At 41.9% G+C, this 19,812-nt stretch overlaps 1 long non-coding RNA gene across 1 annotated transcript; it reads right to left on the bottom strand.

Annotated features, from left to right (window-relative positions):
• Positions 1-605: 605 nt before the first annotated feature.
• LOC143172129 (uncharacterized) lies at positions 606-18,294 on the bottom strand. Its single transcript, XR_012997301.1, has 2 exons — positions 18,247-18,294; positions 606-704 (listed from the first exon to the last, which is right to left on the bottom strand). It is a non-coding gene; the product is annotated as an uncharacterized LOC143172129 (long non-coding RNA).
• Between the last annotated feature and the right edge of the window lie 1,518 nt (positions 18,295-19,812).

Below are 19,812 nucleotides of genomic sequence, written 5' to 3'. Positions count from 1 at the left end.
ACCTGAAACTGGCTCCCTTTAACATCTGTTTATCTAATTGGTTCCTATAAGCCTGTAACAGTTAAACCTGTTGTTGCAAGGAGCAACAGGGAAAGGGGATTCTACATATCCACAGCTGGGCTGTTAGCAGAACAAATGGACTGCATCTGACTCGGTGACTCTCACCGAAATCCAGTTATTAAGCTGTGAGAACAAACCCTAAATGAAGCTGATGGCCTCAGCAACTGGGCTGAGCTCAAAGCGCTCATCAGCTGGTCTGTCATAACAGCACTCATAAGCAGGGGGCAAAGGCTTCAGAATTTCTCTAGTCAGTAAATTTAACAATCCTGGAAGAAGGTAGAAGGACTACAGTCATGGCAAATATGGAGTGAATCACTCATTCAAAGTGAAAACAGAATTTTTGTATGATACATTACCAAGTCAGCAATTTTTAGTTGGTTCCCACAAGGTGTAGTGGGTTGACCTTGGCTGGATGCCAGGCGCCCACCAAGCTGCTCTATCGCTCCCCCTCCTCAGCAGGACAGGGGGAGAAAATAAGATGGAAAAGAACTCGTGGGTCAAGACAAAGGCAGTTTAATAAAGCAAAAGCAAAGGCCACGCGCAGAAGCAAAGGAAAACAAACAGATTTATTCTCTACTTCCCATCAGCAGGCGATGTCCAGCCACTTCCCGGGAAGCAGGGCTTCAGTACGTGTAGCGGTTGCTCTGGAAGACAAATGTCGTAATAATGAATGACCCCCCTCCTCCTCCTTTCTCTTAGCTTTTATTGCTGAGCATGATGTCATATGGTATGGAATATCTCTTTGGTCAGTTTGGGTCAGCTGTCCTGGCTATGTCCCCTCCCAAGATTTTGCCCACCCCCAGTCTACTGGCCTTTGGGGGTGGGGAACGTTGGAGAGACAGCCTTGATGCTGTGGGAGCACTGCTCAGCAGTAGCCAAAACACTGGTGTGTTATCAACACCTTTCTAGCTACCAATACAGAGCACAGCACTATGAGGGCTGCTATGGGGAAAATTAACTCCATCCCAGCCAGACCCAATATACAAGGTAAATAACACTTGGTTTTCCTCCCACCCCTTAAGATGGGAGCTTAGCCTTAAGTAGTAAAAAAACTGGAGTCAAAGTCCCTGTTTAGATTCAAAATATTTTTATGAAAAGGGAAGTATTGCAAGAGTTGAGCAAACTCAGCTCTTCACTTATGCAGAATATTTCAGTGAATTTAAATTAGAAGTAACATTATTTTTTTCCAAAAGAAAAAGTGAAAATGGAACAAAGCGATACCGAGCTCAGTATCAGTCCCAGTTCCACAGACACTTACGGACATATCTCCCTCTGTGCAGTCACAGGTGATTCTCACTTTCAGAAGGAATTCTCATACACCTAAGCGATGTGCATAAGGGTTTGTAGAGCAGGAGCCGTAATATCTTCTGTATCATCAGCATCCAGCATAAGGAAAGGAACTAACACTTCATCATAAGTTTTGCAGATCTTTAAGCCCAAACATCTCACAGCCTGAGAAAGCAAGAGAGCCCTGCAGTTTTCTTCCAGTGCGCCATATTAATCTCTTGTACAGCTAATTTCCTTTCTACAGTCTAGTTTTAAAATGACTTCATGAAACACTTTTCAAAGTATTTTTTCTCTGTGCCATCTTCTATGCTTTCTACCCCAGTATTATGCTACCTAAGCAGCTGGGCCCAACGCTGTACTGAGGTGACACCACCACCACCCTTGGAAGTTCCTCAGAAACTCTTGTGATACCCTAACAGATTATGTGCCTCACACTTGGACACCCGAAAGTTTATTAGCTCCCATCTTAAGGGGTGGGAGGAACAACAAGTGTTATTTACCTTGTGGGAGTCAGGGTATTAATATCTTTCAACCTTTGTTTCTTTAAGAACTCTCTATCCACTAGCTTTTATTTTTTTAAACTGTTTTGTTTGCTATTCATCCCTTTCTTCATCTACTCCTATAATTTTCACCAACCTTTGTGAAATTCTACAAAGTCAACGTTTAAAACACAAATGTTCCTAACAGATAAGTTGAGACTTTGGTACTCATAAGTAAATGCAGAAACTCTTCCCTTTTCCAGAGTATCATTGAAGAAGGCCTATCTATCTGAAATCCCTTTTTTTTTTCTCTTTCTGGATGTTTCCTTAGACCATCACAATTATGGATACCTATTACTACATTCCATAATGTCAGCCAAGAATTTATGAGTCAAATAATTCCTTTTCTCCAATGACTGCAAAACACTTCAAACGTATCTTAATTACACTTTATAATCATTCTGAATCAAACTCAGTCAGCATTAGAAGATTGCTACTGGTATGTAGAGCTATTTGATGCTGTAACAGGTAAAATTATTAAAAGTGCTCCAATGTAACCAGATTTTCTTTTAAGGCTATCCAAATATCTTGAAATCCCCAAGACTCCTGACAGGTTTTCTGTAGGTATGAAATTCTGAGCTGTGCCTCCAGGCACATTTGAAAACAGCACTGAGGATCTATATGCATCTTTGGGCTCAGAAATAGCTTTTAAGTTCTAGCCTTGCTAGACCGTCATCTCATGAAATGTCATTTCATATTATTTCAGGTTAATAAAGCCAATCATCTCAAGTACTTCCAATGCTTTTTTAAGAAGTTACTGTTTCCTCTGAGCTTTTATTTACTTTTTATCTCATTTTCATTTCTGCTCTGCCTAGAGTGAACTCTTCCATAGCACAGCCAAGATGGAACAGAAAAATATCTCAGTTCACCATGAACACCTTCTTCCCCACTTACACAGTATATATGTCTGCAATGGTTCATTAATGAGAGTGACAGGTGAGCTGCAACAGGCACAGCAGTGAACACCGACCACTGCAAGACCATCAGAATATAGGACAGGCATGAATGAAAAACTACACTCAGACCGAGCGCAACATAGTCATGTATCACTGTTAAAAGTGATACATAAAGCAGAGAATCTCAAATAGAGGAAGGGGAAATTCCTTCCAGCCTTTGCAACTCCTCTTTACCCCCAAACATGTCTCCTTCTAGCAGCCATGCAAAAGACCTTCAGGCAGGAACAGAATATAGATGATGTACATTACTAAAATTATAGTATTGTTAAATCTTACATCAAATTGTAAGGTTCTAACATTACACAAGACTACTGACAAGAGAAACTACTACAAGCAGGCAACAATCTTTAGAGAAAGATTAAAACACGTTATTAAAGGACATCATAGGCCAAACTCTAGTCAGGTCTGCACTCTACATACGTCTGCGCAAAATCTGTCAGTATATACTTAACAAAACAGCTTGAGAATATAAAGACAAACTTTATTTTTAATACAAAGGACTTACTGCCACAGCTGATGTCTCATGTAGATTTGTTTCCTCCATCTTTGCTACACTTTTTCTTCCTTTCCATTGACCTTCCTATACCCTACATGCAAGACTTGTGATCAGGAAATTGCTATTTATCACGGACTGCATTTCACAGTTAATTCTAGATCCAAGAAAAAGTTATTAAAAAAATTGTTAATTGTTTTGTTAGATCCTAAAACAGAAGTGATGAATTTTTGAAATCTTTTGCTGAAATGTAGCACAAATTACAGTGTGCTATTACTGTTCACTGATTTCCTTTAATAAGAAGGAAGTGTACACACAGACTGGTGATTAAAAGAAGTAAAAATAAATGGAATAAGGACTTTCCATTTCCAAGTGAGAGTCATGGCATTTGGTCAATTCTTTTGGTTCACCTATATATTGCATCTGTATGCTAAGCAGCATCCCCTCTATATTTCATAAGCATTAGTATGCTAGCAGTACCTCTGAGGTGGAGTCCCTCCAGCTGCCAGGAAAAGAGTCATCAAAACAAATTCAGTAACAAACAAAACCAGCTTGATAACCAGCCATCAGAGGATGGACTGGTGAGAATGCCAGGGAGGCAGACCTAGAAAATGCTTTAATTGCATTAAATATAATGTCGTCTCAACATATGTGCATGCAAGACTACTTCATTATCATACTCCTAAAGGATTTGGCAGTTTCAGGAAGGGATATGAACTGTATCCAATTTCCAGAGAGAAATATGCTCAACACAATCTGGAGAACGAGTTAGATTTCAGTTGATGTTTTTAACCTCCCTAGTACAGAATTTCTTTTTGTTCTTCTCAGCCTCAACTTTTCCAATACACACATACACACACACACACACAAACTATCTGCAAGGATAACTGTCAGTTCATAACTCTCATTGAATACTTTTTCCATGGTCTGCCTGCACAAATTATTGAAATAAACCCCATATTGTTTTCATATGCTTCAATTCCACAATGTATTTAGACACACGGGTTTGAACAGCCATCAACAGGTTACTTGCAAGCTTGCTTAGAGGCCCTAACGCCTCCCTCCTTTTAATAACTTTGGAAAGTAATCTAACAGCTCCAATAGCTTAAGCTAGAGAGGATCAGAAGGATATAAGAAAAGAATTCCTCCGTGGGACAGAGAAAAAGGGTAAGTCAGTCTCAAGAAATGAAAAGAACGATTTCTTTCAAGCAGTTCAGTTCTACTTGGACATAAAGTACTTGGCTCCACCGTTGAGCTCTGTGCACTGCTCTACTTTCTGCGTAAAGTAACCCTAATCACAGCCAGGGCAGAAAGCAGGTTTCAACAATAACGTTGGTGATTCCTGACAATCAGTCCTTCTCAATCTTTCTTCTTTCACTGACTGCGAGATATTCTTCGGAATATCTCTTTTCCCAGACATTATGATGGCTCCATTTCTAAGAAATTATTTGTATGCACAGGCTAACACATCTGCTTATCTTCAGACACATCTAGAGAGCACAACACACAGATCCCACACTTTTGAAATGTCAGTGTGCTGTAGTATGCGGTAGAAAGAAGGGGGAAAAAAGAAAGGTAAAACATAGTCTATCTAGCACATCTGAACATGAGCTCAAGCTCTTTTTAGTTCCAGCAGCTGCCTATAATGGAAAAAATGCAGATTGGCTGTTGCCAGAAGAGTGGGCAGTAAGAAAGAACAGATGTGAAGTTTCAGCAACATCATTGGTTAGGTCAGTTGTACAGACGGCTTCAGAGCCAGGGTCCCTGTCAGGCTGCAGCGTTCTCAGAGGCACACTTGCATTTTGAACAGCTGAATTGTTCCCCTTGCTTAGCTGAATTTACTCCACGACCTCAGCCGTGAATGCAATTGTGGTGGGTTGACCCTGGCTGGATGCCAGGTGCCCACCAAAGCCACTCTATCACTCCCCTCCTCAGCTGGACAGGGGAGAGAAAATATAACAAAAGGCTCGTGGGTTAAGGACAGCAATTACCATCACAGGCAAAACAGACTCGACTTGGGAAAAAAAAAAATTAATTTATTACCAATCAAATCAGAGTAGGATAATGAGAAATAAAAACCAAATCTAAAACCACCTTCCCCCCCACCCCTCCCTTCTTCCTGGGCTTAACTTCACTCCTGATTTCTCTACCTCCTCCCCTCAAGTGGCACAGGGGGATGGGGAACGGGGGTTGCGGTCAGTTCATCACACGTTGTCTCTGCCGCTCCTTCCTCCTCAGGGGGAGGACTCCTCACACTCTTCCCCTGCTCCAGCGTGGGGTCCCTCCCACAGGAGACAGTCCTCCACGAACTTCTCCAACGTGGGTCCTTCCCACGGGCTGCAGTTCTTCACAAACTGCTCCAGCGTGGGTCCCCCACGGGGTCACAGGTCCTGCCAGCAAACCTGCTCCAGCGTGGGCTCCTCTCTCCACGGGTTCACAGGTCCTGCCAGGAGCCTGCTCCAGCGCGGGCTCTCCATGGGGTCATAGCCTCCTGTGGGCATCCACCTGCTCTGGCGTGGGGTCCTCCACGGGCTGCAGGTGGATATCTGCTCCACCGTGGACCTCCATGGGCTGCAGGGGGACAGCCTGCCTCACCATGGTCTTCACCACAGGCTGCAGGGGAATCTCTGCTCCGGTGCCTGGAGCACCTCCTCCCCCTCCTTCTTCACTGACCTTGGTGTCTGCAGGGTTGTTTCTCTCACATATTCTCACTCCTCTCTTCTGACTGCTGCTGGTGTTGCACAGGTTTTTTTTCCCCCTTCTTAAATATGTTATCACAGAGGTGCTACCACCGTCGCTGATTAGCTTGGCCTTGGCCAGCGGTGGGTCCATCTTGGAGCCGGCTGGCATTGGCTCTATCGGACATAGGGGAAGCTTCTGGCATCTTCTCACAGAAGCCACCCCTGTAGCTCCCCCCGCTACCAAAACCTTGCCATGCAAACCCAATACAGCAATCGACAGGAAATATTCACGTCCTTGCAAACATGTGTGGGCTGTGTGTAAACGCTCTTCGATTAAAGTTAGTAACTACATTTTCCAAAATCATTTTAACATTTCACTTTTCCCTTCTTCCTTCCTGCTCGCCCCTCTTTATTTCATGGACACTTAGGGCAAGCGGGGAAGAAAAGACAGGTCCTTCAACACAAGATCTTATTACACGAGGCTCACAAAGAAAATAAGACCAAAGAAACCAATCTAATCCGGTGTATACGTTTTTAAGAGAAAGGGCAGTGGGTGAAAAATGCTCTTCAGAGAGTCAACTCCAATTACAGAAGTCATTTTCAAAGAAGAATGAAGTTTCTTGACAGAGTTTAAAGGGAAAATTATTAATACAAGGTCTGTAGAATATATCACATAAAGCACAGCTTCTGTCAGTTCAATTTGCAAGATTAAGTAGACTTTAAATTAAAATTAAATGGAAATTATATTTAGGCATCAGAAATATGCCTTGAAAACACAATGTGGATCAGAGATGATTGCAACTTCAGCAAAACCAATTATAAACCAATATTAGAAAAAAATACTTCCAGTGAAGAATATGTAACAGCAGCAACTAACATCAGCAACTAACATCAGCAGAAATGAAGTTGGTCTGTCACATCCATTGCAAACCATTCTTCTGCTATGTTCAAAATCTGGTTGCAAAATGCAGCTCTTAATAAGCCTACATTTTCATGCTACGTCTCATCTGGTGTATTTATTACCTGTTGCTGAAAGAAACAGTACTGCTCTCCCCACCTACTTCCAGCTGCTTATTCCCTGTTTTTCCCTTGTGTTACATCTAGTAATTTCACAGCCACAGGACAAGCCAGGCCAGTGTATTTATCTGATGTAGTTTTCCTTCCCAGGCAGTTAGGTTTTTTTAATTGAATCAGCTGCTTACTTTGAACTCACCTTTGGGCTGGGGGCTGATGCAAGAGAGGGGAAGAACAGGCTGAAGTGGTACTACCCCTTTTGGCATCAGCCTGCAGTTGTGCAAGACCAGATGCAACATTAAACCATGCTCTGAACAGTATTACTAGCTTTCTTCTTGCAGAATGAATATTCAAGTGTCTTCAGGATTCCATGTCACACAGCGAGTCCCTGAGATTTAATGTCACAGCATGAGAGAAACTCTGCAAGTAAAAATAGAATCATAGAATCATAGAATATCTCAAATTGGAAGGGACCCACAGGGATCATCGAGTCCAACTCCCTGCTCCTCGCAGGACTACCTAAAACTAAACCATATGACTAAGAGCGTTGTCCAGACACTCCTTGAACTCTGACAGGTAATACAATAGCAACTGAAGGAATCCACAGGCACCAAAGCACAGTGAGATGCACTAAGGTGTAATATCTGGATGAAAGGCCTGGCAATCTAAACAGACAAAAAGGGTAAGAAATGAATTAACTTTCCTAATATCACTTAGCAGGTTAATAACAGAGGCGGAAATCGAATGCAAGAGTCATGACAGGTAACCCTATGCGCTACACCACACTCAATCCTGTGGCTGCAATTGCTATTTACTCACTGTTTGTGGCATGGCATCTCCACGTCAAGAACTGCACTAGGTTGCAGAAATAACAAAATTAAAATTAGCCATTATATTTGTTGCTTCATAAACAAATTATCAGTTCAGCATGGTTTGCAGCATCTGAAAGTTCCCAGAGCCTTCCCAAGGAAAGAACTCCAAACCTTAATATTTTCCTGACTCAGTAACTCACCCTCTCTCCCCTCTGATAATAGACAAAAGGAAAGAAAGTGAAAAAAGGTCCACTACTATTTCTGTTTCTATTAAATGGAAGTGAGGTGCAATTTTGGGTTAGTGCTTTAAAATCACCTTAAAGTTCTCTGAAAAAAAAAGCATTCATACAAAGATAAGTTATATGAAATAGGAGAAAAAAAAGGGCAAAGCACAGACACAGAAAAGAGGTTGCTCACAAAAGAAAAGCAGTACAAATATATAACTTCCTATTTACTCTGGCTGTTAACAAAAACAAGTAAAACCAGCAACACTGGTTTTACCAGTGTAGCCCTTTTAACACAGCTTTCCTTTCTCTGCCAGTTATCAAGACACAAGGAAAGGCCTTCAGAAAGACACTCTGTTTGCTTTCCTTCACCTTGGTTTCTCCCAGTTGTTCCTAAGGCCAGAAGCACAATCCTCATCCTCCAGTGCCAATTGGGACCCTATGCAGGAAAGCTAGTGTCCTGATTTCAGCTGGGATAGAGTTAATTTTTTCCTAGTAGCTGGTACAGTGCTGTGTTTTGGATTTAGGGTGAGAATAATGTGATAACACACTGATGTTTTAGTTGTTGCTAAGCAGTGTTTATACTAAGTCAAGAACTTTTCAGCTTCCGTACTCTGCAAGCAAAGAGGTGCACAAGAAGCTGGGAGGGGGCACAGCCAGGACAGCTGACCCAAACTGGCCAAAGGGGTATTCCATACCATGTGACATCAGGCTCAGTATATAAACTGGGGGGAGTTGGCCAGGGGGCGGTGACCGCTGCTCGGGAACTGGCTGGGCATCGGTCTGCGGGTGGTGAGCGATTGCATTGTGCATCATTTATTTTGTATATTCTTTTATCATCATCATCATTATTATTATTATTTTCCCTTCCTTTTCTGTCCTATTTAACCGTCTTTATCTCAACCCACGAATTTTACTTTTTTCTTTTCTGATTCTCTCCTCCATCCCACTGGGGGGTGGGGGGGAAGTGAGCGAACGGCTGTGTGGTGTTTAGCTGCCTGCCAGGTTAAACCACAACAATCCATGACATCATCGTGTGGGCCAACAAGGCAGAAGAAGTGTTTGAGAAGGGAAAAAGAGTAATTCAGATTCTTCTGAAAGATGGTTTCGCCATAAAAAGAAGGAAGGTCAAGGGACCTGCACAGGAAATTCAGTTCTTGGGAATAAAATTGCAGGATGGATGCTGTCACGTCCCTATGGATGTGATCAACAAGATAGCAACTATGTCTCCACCAGCTAACAAGAAAGAAGCACAAGCTTTCCTAGGCCTTGTGGGATTCTGGAGAATGCATATTCCAGGTTATAGTCAGCTTGTGAGCCCTCTCACAAGTAAGTAACCATCGAGTAACCCGAAAGAAAAACTATTTTGAGTGGGGCCTTGAGTAACAACAAGCCTTTGAGCAGATCAAACAGGAGATAGCTCATGCGGTAGCTTTTGGGCCTGTCCGGACAGGACCAGCTGTGCAAAATGTACTCTACACTGCAGCTGGGGAGCATGGTGTCTCCTGGAGCCTCTGGCAGAAAACATCAGGAGAAACCAGAGATCGACCATTAGGGTTTTGTAGCCGGGGGTATCGAGGATCAGAAGCCCACTACACCCTGACTGAAAAAGAGATACTAGCAGCATATGAGGGGGTTTGAGCCGCTTCATAAGTTGTTGGTACAGAAGCATATCTCCTCTTGGCACCGCGACTGCCCATGCTACACTGGATGTTCAAAGGAAGCATCCCTTCTACGCATCACGCAACCAGCGCTACATGGAGTAAGTGGGTAGCGTTGATCATGCAATGAGGTCGACTGGGGAAACCCAACCGCCCAGGAATCCTGGAAGAGATCATGGACTGACCAGAAGGCAGAGATTTTGGAGCATTGCCTGAGGAGGTGGCTCGTGTCCAAGAGGCACCACCACATAATGAGTTATCAGAAGATGAAAGGTGTTATGCTTTGTTTACTGATGGATCCTGTCGTGTGGTAGGAAACCATCGTAAGTGGAAAGCTGCTGTATGGAGTCCCACATGAGAAGTCATTGAAGCCACTGAAGGAGAAGGTGAGTCAAGTCAGTTTGCAGAAGTGAAAGCCATCCAACTAGCCCTAGAGATTGCTGAACGAGAAAAGTGGCCAGTACTTTATCTCTATACTGACTCCTGGATGGTGGCTAATGCCCTATGGGGGTGGCTACAGCAGTGGAAGAAGACCAATTGGCAGCGCAGAGGCAAACCCATCTGGGCTGCTGCATTATGGCAGGACATCTCTGCCCAGGTAGAAAACATCGCTCTAAAGGTACGTCATGTAGATGCTCACATGCCCAAAAGCTGCGCCACTGAAGAACATCGAAACAATGAACGGGTAGAGAAGGCTGTCAAAATTGAAGTAGCTCAGGTGGACCTGGACTGGGAGCATAAGGGTGAGCTATTTGTAGCTTGATGGGCCCACGAAACATCAGGACATCTAGGGGGAGATGCAACATACAGATGGGCTCGTGATCAAGGGGTGGACCTGACCATGGAGGCCATCACACAGGTCACTAATGAATGTGAAACGTGTGCCGCAACCAAGCAAACCACACGAGTAAAGTCTCCCTGGAATAGAGGGTGGTGGCTGGGTTTTCGATATGGCGAGGCCTGGCAAATTGACTATATTGGACCACTGTCACGAACACGCCAAGACAAGCACTACATACTCACCATGGTGGAAACAACTACCGGTTGACTAGAATCATACCCTGTAAACCATGCCACTGCGCGAAACACCATCTGTCGTGGTTTAACCTCAGTTGGCAACTGAGCACCACACAGCCGCTTGCTCACTCCCCCCACACCCCCGGTGGGATGGGGGAGAGAATTGGAAGAGCACAAGTGAGAAAAACTCGTGGGTTGAGATAAAAACAGTTTAATAACTGAAATAAAATAATAATAATAATGTAAAAATAATAATAATACTACACAAAGCAAGTGATGCACAGTGCAATTGCTCACCACCCGCCGACCGATGCCCAGACAGTCCCCGAGCAGCGGCCCCCCCGGCCAGCTTTCCCCAGTTTATGTACTGAGCATGACGTCACATGGTATGGAATGTTCCTTTGGCCAGTTTGGCTGTGCCCCCCTCCCAGCTTCTTGTGCACCTCCAGCCTTCTCAGTCGGTAGAGCATGGGAAACTAAAAAGTCCTTGGCTAGTGTAAGCATTACCTAGCAACAGCTAAAACATGGGTGTGTTATCAACTTTGTTCTCTTCCTAAATCCAAAACACAGCATTGTACCAGCTACTAGAAAGGAAATTAACTCTATCCCTGCCGAAACCAGGACAATATCCACCCCTTATTCTGTACCATCTGCGTCATGCTCAAGTCTCATATTTTCCAGTACATTTTCATTAATCATCACCCCTTTTCCTGGGTTTCTTTTAATATCCCCCCCCGGTGGATGTTAGGCCTTGAAAGGCAAATTTTGTGGCGACATGGTACCCCAGAAAGAATTAAATCAGACAATGGGACTCATTTCTGAAATAACCTCATAAACTCCTGGGCCAAGAAACATGGCATTGAGTGGGTGTATCACATCTCCTATCACCCACAAGCCTCTGGAAAGATTGAGAGATATAATGGACTGTTAAAGACTATGTTGAGAGCATTGGGCACTGGGGCATGGAAGCACCAAACAAACACCCTACATACTGTGGGAGGAGATAAGGTCCCCGTAGCGCACACAGGGAAGTGGCTGGGGAAGGCGGTGTGGATTGCTCCTCCCATGAGAAAAGGCAAACCCATCCATGGGATTGTTTTTGCTCAAGGACCTGGGTGTACTTGGTGGGTAATGCAGAAGGATGGGGAGACCTGGTGTGTGCCTCAAGGAGATTTAACCTTGGGGGAAAAATAATCTGTGATGCGAGTTGTATGTTGTAGGAAGTAATGTAGCAGGAACGACCTGAACCGACGAAGAGTGAGTTTCGCAAGAAACCGGGCGAGTGCAACAATGACCCAAACCAAGCCGGTGTTGGTGCCCAACAATCGAACATGCTGCTTCTCCTGTCCTGAGCACCCATCTTGACAGATGGGGCCCAAGTCATAGCCTGTTCTTATGAACGTTTGGGGGAGTGGAGGAAGCCCATGGAATGGGAGAATAATATCTATCTGTTAAAGGACAGGGGATATTAGTTAATGAGAATGTATAAATCTGTATGTTGGGTATAAAGATGGTTTAATTATGTATGTAGTATAAGTTGTAAGCGTTGGTAAGAAGGGATTTCAGTAATGAGAATTAAATACAATGGGATGGTTAGAAGATATATATATACATATATATATGTATTAAATTATGTGGGACCTGAGCATGATGCAAATGGTATGGAATAAGGGGTGTAGATTGCATTGGGTCTGGCTGGGATGGAGTTAATTTTCCCCATAGCAGCCCTCATAGTGCTGTGCTCTGTATTGGTAGCTAGAAAGGTGTTGATAACACACCAGTGTTTTGGCTACTGCTGAGCAGTGCTCCCACAGCATCAAGGCTGTCTCTCCAACGTTCCCCACCCCCAAAGGCCAGTAGACTGGGGGTGGGCAAAATCTTGGGAGGGGACATAGCCAGGACAGCTGACCCAAACTGACCAAAGAGATATTCCATACCATATGACATCATGCTCAGCAATAAAAGCTAAGAGAAAGGAGGAGGAGGGGGGTCATTCATTATTACGACATTTGTCTTCCAGAGCAACCGCTACACGTACTGAAGCCCTGCTTCCCGGGAAGTGGCTGGACATCGCCTGCTGATGGGAAGTAGAGAATAAATCTGTTTGTTTTCCTTTGCTTCTGCGCGTGGCCTTTGCTTTTGCTTTATTAAACTGCCTTTGTCTTGACCCACGAGTTCTTTTCCATCTTATTTTCTCCCCCTGTCCTGCTGAGGAGGGGGAGCGATAGAGCAGCTTGGTGGGCGCCTGGCATCCAGCCAAGGTCAACCCACTACACCTTGTGGGAACCAACTAAAAATTGCTGACTTGGTAATGTATCATACAAAAATTCTGTTTTCACTTTGAATGAGTGATTCACTCCATATTTGCCATGACTGTAGTCCTTCTACCTTCTTCCAGGATTGTTAAATTTACTGACTAGAGAAATTCTGAAGCCTTTGCCCCCTGCTTATGAGTGCTGTTATGACAGACCAGCTGATGAGCGCTTTGAGCTCAGCCCAGTTGCTGAGGCCATCAGCTTCATTTAGGGTTTGTTCTCACAGCTTAATAACTGGATTTCGGTGAGAGTCACCGAGTCAGATGCAGTCCATTTGTTCTGCTAACAGCCCAGCTGTGGATATGTAGAATCCCCTTTCCCTGTTGCTCCTTGCAACAACAGGTTTAACTGTTACAGGCTTATAGGAACCAATTAGATAAACAGATGTTAAAGGGAGCCAGTTTCAGGTCTTGGTGGGAAGTGGTAATTTGAGAGGATTTGTGTAAGGGCTTGCTGACACCTAGGTGATGGGTGTCTGGCTTTGAGGGTCTGGGTGCCATGGAAATTGCATCACTCTTCTCCCCTGTTTGCTGAGGCCAGATGGGGATGTTTGTAGAAATAGCAGCCAGAGCACAATCTTACTTATTTTTAGCAAATAACAGCATACTCTAGAAGCTCATCCTTGGTCTTGGTTTTGTGTTTCCCTTTCTGCATTCAGCTCCATGCAACCCTTAAATTCATGCTTGCTTGAATCTGTCTTGTGGAGAGACTTTTCTTTGGGGCCTTTTTGGTTTTCCTTGTTAAATGACAAGTTAGATAAAATGTAGAACATTGAAGTTTGATGTGACAGAGATCTGTTAGTTCATCTACTTAATCCATTGCTGAAGCGGAATTGCTTCCTGCTGGGTGCAACTTGAGAGTAAGTTTTAACACTTTCAGTGTTGGAAATGAGGACAGGAGAAGCATTTTTTTTTTTTTCTTGTTCCTCTACTGACTTGAACTGTTTTGGTCATTGCTGGAATAGCAGTATATGCTTCAGACAATGGTTAGGATTTACAGAGGGTTATGTGAACACTGAAATGCAATTTTGTTTGCAGCAGTTGCTTTTCAAAAACTTAGTAAAAGTTTTGAGGATATTCAGAGGAGCTGAATTTTAAAATGTGTAAGTATGTTTGTACTGCAAGTACTTGTGTGCTTTCCCCCTCTCCTTCCTATTTAGATAATGTTGATTCTTGCATGACCACTTGCATCTTGAACAGCATTTGAATGGTCTTGAAATCATGCAACAGAATAACAGTTTTTAACAATAGAGGCCCAGCCAGTGTTGTTTTCTTACTGATACTACTACTAGCTTGAAACAGCATTTTTTCTACCGCTAGAATACTACTTCTAACAAAATTAGGAGATTATTTTCATAATTTTATGACCAAAATCACTTGTATGTAAACAGTAAGAGTAAGAAGGGTAGGAAAGAAGGACAAAAATGAAGGGAGCGGAGGGGAGAAGACTTCAGAGACAGAAAAGGCATGAGTGCTCTGTTCTTGACCATTGCTTCTAAAGGCTACTGAGGCTGGTAAAGAAAAAAAAAAGCAGAAAATTTAGCTTCATCTATTTCTTGCAGTTTTTTGACTTGTTCCAGCTTATTTGTGGATGAAATGTCATACCATTGCTATCATAAGCTGTCCAATAAATAAATATTTGGTTTTCTCTGAAAGGAAAAAAATGGGAGTTCTCTCATTAGTGAAAGCACTCAACAAAGACGACATGTTGGAATTCATGTACGTGGCTCTTAGTGCACTGTCACTAAGAAATTATCATTAACAGATGAAAAGCACTTTTGTAACAATCATCTCTTGCTTTTTGTGCAACAAAATCTGAAGTATTATCACCTGAAGAGGAACCAGACTGGCTGGTCAAAGCATTTATTTTCATAGTTATCTTTACATGTAACATAGAAGGATATATGTCACATCAACTTGCAGGTTCCAGAGTAGCTGGGATGCCAAAAGACCACGGTCCAAGAACTACACCCATATATCAACCTGTGGCAAAAATACTGGCAATTGGCTGGTGAAAGTTCAGCTATTAAAAGAGGGGATCAAACCTCCACATTTTCAGGGCTAGTCTCATTATCAACCATCAGAGTGCCCAGGCTAACATTCCCCAACCACATTAACACCTGCTGCCTTCCAGAGATGTCCAACACTGACGTCTAGCACAGCATCTGACCTTTGCAATTTTACCATCACCACTACACTTAACCCTCTACATTGGCTTCCCACCTACTGCTGCTGACAGTTGCTCAAGTCATTGTTTAAGTTATCTTCACATTCTTAATGCATGTGCTAGTGTTGTTGTTATGTTGCTAAGCACTATAGGACTCTTAACTGGTCCGAGGCACATTACTATAAAATAAGTCATATTATCTGTAACAGTATCCAAGAAGCAATTTTAAATTAACAAGAAGTCTCTCTAATTCTTAACTAGTAGCTTCTTAAAGAACATCAAACTTGAAAGAATTAATACCTATATTCATTGTTAAACAAAGCCATATTAACTGCCTATGATGTACTGAGGCTAGACAGAGTACCATACAGTACACAGTTCAGTTTTCATCCCTAGCAACTGCTGTGAAAGTTTGGTATGATATCTCACTATAATCTGTAATATGAGCAAGGTTCCAGTTTAACAAAAGCTGGTGCTTCAGCTTTTTTCCTGTTCAACAAGACTCTTAAACACCTCCTTAGTTTCTAAACAAATACCCTTTTAACTGTATTTCAATGGCCCTTAAGCATATCCTCTGATTCTTTGATGAATCAGGGCCCCGTATCAGAACATCCCACCAGAATGCCCACCATATTAATAATAAAATAACAAGTATCAGTATTCTGTAAAGAAGGAAATTAATTCAGTTTGAAGTCATGCAATTAAATGTCAGTAAAAAATTAGAAGTTGCTTCACATGTATTAAGTTGTTTATAAGACTACTTTTAAACACACTTGAGTCACCAACAAGCAGCAGTCATAAGCAAGTTTTAGAGTTACTTTTAAAAACACTGGGTATATTTTCTTCAAGTTTCCCTTAAACTATAGGTATGTTTAGCTTGACAGAAGGATAGTTTTTATTTTCAGAATGTTTGGGACAAGTGACTTCTGAACATCAGGCATATAGTTTTATTAGATCCTACACATGAAGAGGCACAGACCAGAATTGTCCCTTGTATACCCGTAAAGAAACTTTACAATAGTTTCAGCTTTTTGTGGGATTACATAATACATACACTGGAGTGGTACCTGTTGGGTTAACACATCTATTTCAACGTAGTGGCACACTTGTGTGTTGTGGAACACTTAACTTACACAGAGCATGAATAAATGTGTCACACTGGCACATAGGTAAATGAAGCCACATAAATCCATATACATGTAGGTATCTCAGTGAGGACAAGACTGGTTGATGAGGTTCAATGTAGTTTGAATTCCTTCTTGCACAGTTCTTCACAATCCTGAAATTTAACGTTGCTCCTATTAAGTCTACACTTAAGGGCAAGGGCAAAACATGGATTTTTCTATGGGAACTTGAATGTTGTCTGGGTCCTTCTGGTATTCACCGTGACCAAAATATCCTAGATAACTGAATACATTCAAAGTGGGCACGGACCTGTAACATTTATTCTAGGGACCTGTAACATTTATTCTAGAGTACTAAATGAACTAATGTAAATATCAGAAAACGTACCACTTATTTTTGAGGACTCCTGAATGCCCTCGCAAACACTTACAGAAGTAGGAAAGAACAAGTTTCATTCTTACTAAGGAGGAGGGATAAGGTGGATGGAAAGTGCACAGGAACTATCAAATTAATTCTACTTGTGCATTGATGACACCATGAATACAGCAGTTTAGTCCCAAGAATCGGCGGGGGGTGAGGGGTGGGGGTAGATATTAAAACAGTAGACAAAAAGGAACAATCCAAAATTAACTGACAAATTCACTTAAAATTCACTTATTTGCTTCTCCTGATAAAATACAGGCAGAAATAGAAAGGAGATAGTAAATATAGAATTACCGGAAGGTAAATGATGTTCTACACTGATAAATTCCTTCAAAGTTTGAACTAAATGGTATTTCTAAAAATTAAGAACTATACAAACATAATTCTCAGAGGTCATAAAAGCAAAAAAGATGACAAAACCAAGGCAAGAGTTTCTCACTGTATTGCATTTTCTCTGGTTTTGGTCACCAGAGTCAACAGCGTGCACAACCAAAAGTATGGATGCTAAAAACTTATATTTGCTGCCAATGGCACTGAAATCAAACAAGATCCCATAAATACAAAATATTTCACATAAACTGTCTCAGCTATGGAAACCAGAGAAATAGAAATATTATGTTATTCCAAATAACTATCGCTTGGCAAGAAAACACAGTTGCTTTTTTAAAGATTAATTATTATTATTATTTTTAAGTACAATTAACAGTTGGTGAGTTTATCTCTGCATTTGTAAGGTGCACTCTGTCAGCCTACACTTACAGCCAGGGAAGTGCAAATAAGATATTCATAAACACTTTACTAAACAAAATTCACTTGAAAAAGTATTTGAAATTTTTAAAGTTCTTCCTTAGACCCTCCCTGTGTTCTTCTCTAGTCACAGCAGGTGCATCATTGGCACACAGGATGCAAAGGATCAGCAATGAGCAAGGTGTAGGGGATCAACAAGACAATCTATCTTTACAAAGGACACCACAGTTTGCAGAGGGGGAATTAAGAACCACAGACATAAGCTTGGGGGTTTAAAGAAAGAAAAAATTCAGCTTGCAGTAATTTATTAACTTATCTTAGGTTTCCATGTATTCTAGAATGATATCTGATTTTATAATTGCTTAATGTATACACTGACGTGATTCTGGGAAGTCTGGATTCAGGCATCACTCATTTAATACAATGGGTCACAGTGTATGTTACTGCTTCAACAAGCATAGATTAAACTGTTCTGCTTGAAATACTTTAAGTTCAGTATTTTCTAAGTCAAAAGCAGTCACTGAGACTACCTTCTCTTCACCTTCTTAAAATCTCTGGTTAAAAAAGTCAGATGAATGCTCTGAACAGGAACTTGGTGCTCAGAAGAAAATATTCAAAAAGAATAACCTACTGCACATCTTCCATCCCTCAAACAGCAGTCAAACTTCAGAGTCAGACAGCATGTGAAAATACCAGATAATAATAATCTTAATTTTATTTACTCACCACTGTTCCAAATCCTTAGGTCTTGGTCAACCACTTCAGATGCCTGGCAATACCTAGAGAAATAATTGATGTAAAATGTAAGAAAGGTACAGAGCCAAAAACATTAAAACAATATTTATGATTAGTATTGGTGGCTGGAATGGTACAACTCCGCTTGTAAGAGATTATACTCACACAGGTAACATTTCACTACCAGGACACTTCTCCTTTGCTAGAAATGCAGCATTCTGGACATTACTCCAAACCACCAAGGAGCTAAAAAAATATGCACGTGTGAAGGAGTAACACATAAACCACTAAGCATGCTCAAAATTGCATCTTTTTGTCTTCCTCTATTTTACTAATAATGTATGCCAAGATTTGAAAATAAATTTAAAATTATTTGTATATTCTATTCCGATTTATAACAAAGTGTTAAAATCAGGTATGACTTAGGAAGAACTACAAAACTTCCTAAACCACTGGAATAAAAACCTAAACTACATAGCATGTTCACCCCACTTATGAAACTTATGAAACGCACCTCCAAACCCCTTCTGCCACCCCACACACATATATTTCATGGAATTCAGCAAAGACAAATGTGAAGTCCTGTACCTGGGATGGGCTAATCCCTTGGACAGGCTGGACACTGACTACCCGGGGAGCAGTTCTGTTGAAATGGAGCTGGGGGTTCAGGTGGACAGTGGGCTAAACATGAGCTAGCAGTTAGTCCTGGCGGCAAGGAAGGCCAAGAATATCCTGGGATATATCTACAGGCTAAGCTCTCATTAATAAGTGATTATTTGCCTTTACCTAGCACTCCTGGAATACACATCTGGAATACCACGTCCAGTTTTTGATCCCAAGTACCAAAAAGTAATAAAATAAGGTGATAAAGGTAAGGTAAGGTTGATTCAGTGATGCTGAACTACAGGATTTCCCACAATAATAACAAATTTGCATTTTTACACATACATCAGGACAGGATATATGAAGAACCTCCCCTTATCTAGAAGAACAAAGTGAGTCGGAAGGTCAGTAGACTCTAACAAAGAGAGATAATTTGGCTTTTGAGAAGATGGTTTCACAATGGAAAATCAATACAGAACTCCTAACAAAGCATGCTGCCGAGGACAGAGGAAAATGTACCAGGAGCACTGGAAAGTCAAGTAAGGCTTAAAACGGCCTCTGAATTCCTGGCACATAGAATATTCCACCAGGGGAGGCCGAGGCCCCTTAGTGCCCTCAGGGCCCTGACGTTTGGTTGCTAATTAAATGCTCTAACCAGTAGCATGTTCCTCAGCAATGAGCTAGAATCACTTGGCAGGCTCAGGCTATTCTTCTTTCTAAATGTCAGCTGGCTTAATAAGTAACAACTTCTGAAGAGTATTATTAGCATCTGAATTATTTCCCCCAGATTACCACACACTGTGGCCTGCAAAACACTAAATTTACAAATAAAGCAGTCTGCTGGCAGAAGTGGAACAGAACGACTCCAAGGGAGACAGCTCAGTTATCTTCTCCTGAAGGCCTGGAGATGGCAACTGTGGAATTTTGTTAAGACACGAGCAAATAACGCACCAT

Source organism: Aptenodytes patagonicus, chromosome W (genome assembly GCF_965638725.1).
Source record: "Aptenodytes patagonicus chromosome W, bAptPat1.pri.cur, whole genome shotgun sequence".
Lineage (NCBI taxonomy): Eukaryota > Metazoa > Chordata > Aves > Sphenisciformes > Spheniscidae > Aptenodytes > Aptenodytes patagonicus.
The sequence above is the reverse complement of the archived record's forward strand: the minus strand, read 5'-3'. Positions and strand labels throughout refer to the sequence as shown.